We start from the raw sequence: 7006 nt of genomic DNA, 5'->3' as shown, positions 1-7006 counted from the left end.
ACCAATCATTCCTTATTAATATCCTTATACACACCTTTTATTTATTAAATCACAACTCAAGTTCGTGTTTTAGGGACTATGAACCCTTTAGCCAACCACTATCAAAGACATCCCCATACTCCTCGCATGGCCAAAAAGGCCTCTTTTAACATTCATCAAGCGTTCACATTCATAAACAATATCTTATCTCATTCATTTCCACTAGACCAATACCATATATACACATTTGACCTTCACAAAACCATCTAACCACTAGCCACTCCAATGAACTAAATGTCTTGATTCAATTCATCATCAATTTAATTTACGGTCACCAAGACCCACATAACTATTCACATTTCATTAGCAAGCTTATACCATATTCTCACCACATTTTAGTTTAACACACTATTCAAATTCATATTCATGTTTAGTGGCTTCAACCCTTTATTAGTCATTAACCCAATAAGGTCATCAATTATACAATACATGGTTATCAATACCTTTACAATATCAATTAAAAATCATTCATGATTATTGGGCCATTTCTCTAATTCAAAACATAACCAACATATAACTAGACAATTCACTTAGACATTTTCATAAACATCCTGTGTGCATACTTTTAATAAGGCTATTTTCATGGTAGAAATTATCAAAATTAGGGTTACTTAAGAACCTTATGTTAAGCCACATACAACAAGCACCCACATATGCAATTCATCATCAATAACATGAATAAACATAAGTCTAAGCAAGAAACAACATTATTCATCATTAGGCAACAAAACCCTTTTCATTTGATTTCAAAACCACAATGAACACTTACTAATCACGTGTAAAATATATGGGTTTAGAGTTATTTAACAAGGGGAAGAGTTACATGCCTTAAACAAGCTGATACACTTATAATCTTGACTCCTTCTTTCCACTAGATGAGCACCCTTTAAACCCTAGCCTCCAATCTTGCTTCAAGAAGATTTTAGAGTGTTTTGGAGTGTTTGAGTCTTGTAAAATAAAGACTTAGGAGGCTACAATACCTTATATAGAAAAGGAATTAGGGTTTTAGTCAAGGGAAATAACCACAAGGTCCTTATTTAAAAGATGGAAAATGACTCGTCCAGGGGTACAAGTCCCTCATATGACTCACTAAATGACTTATATCCTAGGGTACAAGTGGTACCCTAACTCATACCCTAGGATCTACCTAGGTCACATACACTGTCAAGGGTATGACTACTCACCATTAAGTCATATCCACTGAGTGCGAGTAACACCCCAACCATATCCAAGACCTGTATTAATAAAAGTCCACTCTTTACCAAGAACCATGCGCTATACGACTCATCTAGGTACAAATCATACCCTTGTGTATGAGTGAGGGAAGGACAAGTAATATAGAGGACAAAATGCTATCCTCATAGGCTACTTAGGGTACAAGAGGAGACGCTCAAGTGGATACCAGTCGTATAACAAGGGTATGAGTGTCTTGTCTAATCGTTCCTTGGCCAACTTGCTCAAAACCAAAAAATTTTGCAAGGCCAAGATCTTGGGTGTTTCATTCTCCCCCACTTAAGATCATTCATCCGTGAATGATGAGTAAGGAAAGCATCAACACATGTTAATATATTAGCACACATCGCATCCATTCCTTCAACAAATTAGGACAAAACACACAGCAAGTTTACAACACAACACATATCATGATCATCATCAATCAAGCATTTCATTTCATTGATCCTTGGGATCCCATCCCATCATTTATAAAAGACACTCGATCAATTCAAAACTTAGGGCTTAACCCATCGAATTTTAAATATATAAAGGAACTCAAGCATTGGGAACTTCTATCCCTTGTCTAACGAAAACATGCATCAATTATAACCATCGGGGATTTCACCCACCAACTATTAAAGGCATAAACTAATTTAGGAACACCATCACATATCTCAAGCATGAGTTTCCAAAATGGAAAGTAATTGCACATAATTGGACTTTATGTCCTCTTCTGCCTCCCAAGTAGATTCCTCGGACTTACGGTTCCCCCATGGAACCTTTCCCAAAGACACCTTTTTGGGGATCAACCTTCGAGCTCTTAGGATAAGAGACAAACATTCCTTTAGCCACTAAAGAAACTTCTTCCCTTACATTGATCAACTCAATAGGGAATTTTAAGCGTGACCTTATGGGTTCAACAATCTAAGGAAGCATAGCACAATGCAACCAATCCAACCCCAAATGACATCAAACACAATAAAGTCCACCTTTATCAATCAACAAGACTTTCTTTACTACCAACAACTACCACACACCCCTCTTAGACTCCTTTCAACCATGGAGTCTCTTACTGGAGTAGAAATAGAAAAAGATGCCCAAATGACTCAGAACCGAATTGAAATACACAATCACAGATGGGAACAAACATATCAAGCAAAGTATATATAACACGATAAAGGGGATTTTTAAAATACCTTTAATGATATTTAGAGATGCATCGAACTCCTAGTGGGTATAAAGTGCATACAAGCAACTCTGGCCAATACCGGTACCAGAAATAAAAGTAAAGATAGCAACTTTCGGTGCAGGAGTCGATGAAGTAGCAATAGGGGCTCTGTTAGCCCAAGTAGCCACTTGAGAAGGGCACTCTCGCTGCATGTGCCCAATCCAACCACAATAAAAATATCTATTCTTCCCCTTTTTGCACTCACCATGGTATTATTGACTATAGAACCTACAAGAGGGATAGGTTGGCTCTGACTGGGCTCCACTGGCCTGAGAATAACCACTCACCTAGTTTTTTCTCTTGGACAACCTACCACTAAACTATTGGCTCCCACTTATCTCAGAAGGTCGAGACCTCTCACCTTGCCTCTTACTAATCTCACCTTATTTCTTTTTCTTTTTCTCCACTTATTGCATAGACACAACCAACCTAGAGATGTTCATATCAGTGATAAGCAAAGCCACCTTACTCTCAAGGACTAATTCAGAAGACAATCCCAAAATGAATTTAGACATCCTAACTCTTATGCTAGAAACCATCTCAAGGGTATACCTCGACAATTGATGAATTTTTTAAGGAATACTTCTTCATGGACATCCTAACTTGCCTCAAATTTACAAACTCTTCCACTTTCTCTTTTCACGACTCTTGAGGAAAGAAGCGATCAAGGAAGTCACTAGAGAAATCTTCCCACTCGACCGGACTAGCACCAACATGACTAGACATCTCCCACTCTTCATACCATTGGTATGCTACATTTTTCAATTTGTAGGAAGTAAACTCAACACCTTTCACCTCCGACGCATGCATAATTCAGGAGGCCTTCTCTATTTAATTAATGAAACTTTGGGGATCTTCCTTAACTTTCACACTCGTAAACATAGGCGGGTGAAACTTCATGAATTGTCAACCCTTGTGGCCTCAGAGGATGTAGCAAAAGAGGAACCATACTCGAATTGAGAAGATACTAATTGGGTAAAGAGGATGAGAGAGTGATGAAACTCAGCATTAGAAGTATCCCCTTGAAGAGACTGAGGAAGAGCATCACTCTCATAAGTAGGGTTGGGGGACATGCAGAACCCCACAAAGAAGGTTAGATGCCACAGTCCTAGCTGGGTCTGAACCCCAAAAATTGGATGAGCTCCATCCACATTGTCCCCAATCGGGATTGAAGAGTTTGCCTGAGTATCAGATCTCTTTGGAGGCATGATCTGAAAGATAGCAAATAGAAATCAAACGATTCCAAGGTCTTAGACTCTATATCTTAAGATTGAAACACAAGAAAGCAAAACATTTCCTAAAATATCTCATAGCCCTTCTTTTATAAGTGTGGCGCACACCCATAAAACAGACTCTACTTGACACGGTATTGTGGACACCCAACTGACCATGAACCTACGCTCTAATACCAACTTGACAAGCCCTAAAATTGGGTCATGTTGTAGGGGCACCTAAAGCCTATATGAACCAAAGGTTGCCTCGATAACCCAACCTAATCGTTATCACAACAACCATAAGGGTCGGGGAATCCCGACCTTATTATAAAATAGTAGAAATATTAGGCTAATAGTCAGAACTTAAACAATATCTAGCATTTCATTAATGTAAATAGTCTAGCGAATATACCCAAATACATAGTCATCCACAATACCTCTATACAAATCCGAAGTCTAAATATAGGAACATATGTTGGGACAAGCCCTCAAAAATTGCTAACATCAAGTATAAAACATAAGGTAAAGAGACTATGACATATGTGCCTTTCGAAGAATAGAAGCTCACAACTTCAATTCATACATGATCAGCCCAAACACTTGGTCACTGCACAGGAAAAGAAGATGAAGCTCCAACCTCTATGTCATATAGGGACATAGCATTAGAAGACAGTTAGTGGTTGGCACGCTAACATGTAACCTAAGGATAAGGATAAAATAGTACGTTTGTTCAAATCCATGCCAAACCATCATATATGATCACATTTCCATAAGTATAGACATGTATGAAGATATATGTACAAATAGTTACACAATGTGCCAAACCATGGAACAAGTTATAACATGCATTCTCAAATCATTCATTCATGAGACATGGAATGAAGGACTTTCTAACCTTCCACCCTTACATTTTAGCCATATAGGTTTCTATATTAAAAGAGGCAAAAGGACATGGACCTCGAACCAACACATCTTATATGATAGGTGGATATGAATCTCAAACCAATATACCCCTTACGATAAGTGGACATGAGCCATAAACTGATACACCTCATATGGTAAGTGAACTTGGACCACAAACCAACACACCTCTTACGATAAGTGCACATGAGCTATGAACCATTGTACCTCATATGGTAAGTGGACTTGGACCAAACCAACACGCCTTGTATGGTAAGTGGACTTAGACCACAAACCAACACGCCTTGTATGGTAAGTGGACTTGGACCATAAACCAAAATGCCTTGTAGAGTAAGTCGACTTGGACCACAAACCAATAAGCCTCATATGGTAAGTGGACTAAGACCACAAACCAACACACCTCCTATGGTAAGTGGACTTGGACAACAAACCAGCACACGTCTTATATCATTAGCAGTCATTATTCGGACTCTAGCCATCCTTAATCATGCATCAACATCCATACTATTCAACACATAAGGACTCGAACCCATTTAAGTAATTCTAGCCACCAAGGCTACTTATCAACACCTTAGATAACCACATGGTCTTTCCCGACCCGAATTAACCATTAATCGTATAAATAGGCCCAAGGCCTTAGTTCACAACACGATGCAAGTTCATTTATGGTCACCAATACCTCTATAAACCAATCATTCCTCATTACTATACTTATACATACCTTATTATTATTCAAACACGATTCAAGTTCATGTTTTAGGGACTATGACCCATTTAATAAAACCCTTATCAAAGGCATCCCCTTACTCCTCGCATGGCCAATAAGGCCTCTATCAAACATTACTCAAGTGTTCATATTCATTAATAACATCTTATCTCATTCATTTCCATTAGACCAATACCATAGATAGACATTTGACCTTTACAAAACCACTTAACCACTAGCCAATCCAATGGACTAAATACCTTGATTCAATTAATCATCAATTCAATTTATGGTTATCAAGACCCACATAATTATTCACATTTCATTAGCAAGTTTATACCATATTCACAGCATATTTTAGTTTAACACACTATTTAAATTCATATTCATATTCATATTGGGCTTCAATCCCTTATTAGTCATTAACCTAACAAGGTCATTAATTATACAATATATGGCTCTCAATACCTTTATAATATCAATTAACAATCATTCATACTTATTGGGCCATTTCCCTAATTCAAAACATGACCAACTGTAACTAGATAATTCCCTTAGATATTTTCACAAATACCCTATCTGCATACCTTTAACAAGGTTATTTTTCATGGTAGATATCATCAAGATTAGGGTTACTTAAGACCCTCATGTTAAACCACATACAAAAAGTACCCACATAGGCAATTCATCATCAATAACATGAATAAACACAAGTCTAAGCAAGAAACAAAATTATTTATCATTAGGAAACAAAACCCTTTTTCATTTGATTTCAAAACCGCCATGTACACTTACTAATCCAAGTGTAAAATACATAGGTTTAGAGTTATTTAACTAGGGGAAGAGATACATTCCTTAAACAAGATGATACACCAAGAATCTTGACTCTTTCTTGCCACTAGATGAGAACCCTCCAAACCCTAGCCTTCAATCTTGCCTCAAGATGCTTTTAGAGTGTTTGAGTCTTGTAAAATAAAGACCTAGAAGGCTACAATAACTTATTTAGTGAAGGGAATTAGTGTTTTAGGAAAGGGAAATGACCACAAGGACCTTTTTTAAATGATGGAAAATGACCCCGTCCAAGGGTACGACTTCCCCATATAACTCACTAAAGGACTCGTATCCTATGGTACGAGTGGTATCCTTACTCGTACCCTAGGCTCCATCGAGGTTACATACGCTATCAAGGGTACGACTACCCACTATTGAGTTGTATCCACCTGGTATGACTCACTCCCCCACCATATCTAAGATCTATATCAATAACTGTCCACTTTTCACCAAGAACCATGCACTATATAACTGACCTAGGTATGACTCGTACCCTTGTGTATGAGTGAGGGAAGGACAAGTCGTATAGAGGACAAAATACTATCCTCATAGGCTTTTTAGGGTATGAGAGGGGAGGGATATATGGATATGAGTCCTATACCAAGGGTACGAGTGGCTTGTCCAATCGTACCTTGTCTAACTTGCTAAAAACCAAATATTTTTGTAAGTCCAAAATCTTAGGTGTTTCACATCAACTCCATGAATACTATAGGGTAATTGGTCAACCCAAAGGATATGACTAAAAACTCATAATGACTATACCAAATCTAAAAAGCCATCTTAAAAACATCCAAAGCTCTAATCCTCAACTAATGATATCCGTATCTCAAATAAATCTTTGAAAATATTGAA

The sequence above is a fragment of the Capsicum annuum genome, chromosome 5, assembly GCF_002878395.1.
Source record: "Capsicum annuum cultivar UCD-10X-F1 chromosome 5, UCD10Xv1.1, whole genome shotgun sequence".
In the NCBI taxonomy this organism is placed as follows: domain Eukaryota; kingdom Viridiplantae; phylum Streptophyta; class Magnoliopsida; order Solanales; family Solanaceae; genus Capsicum; species Capsicum annuum.
Note: the sequence above shows the minus strand (reverse complement) of the source record.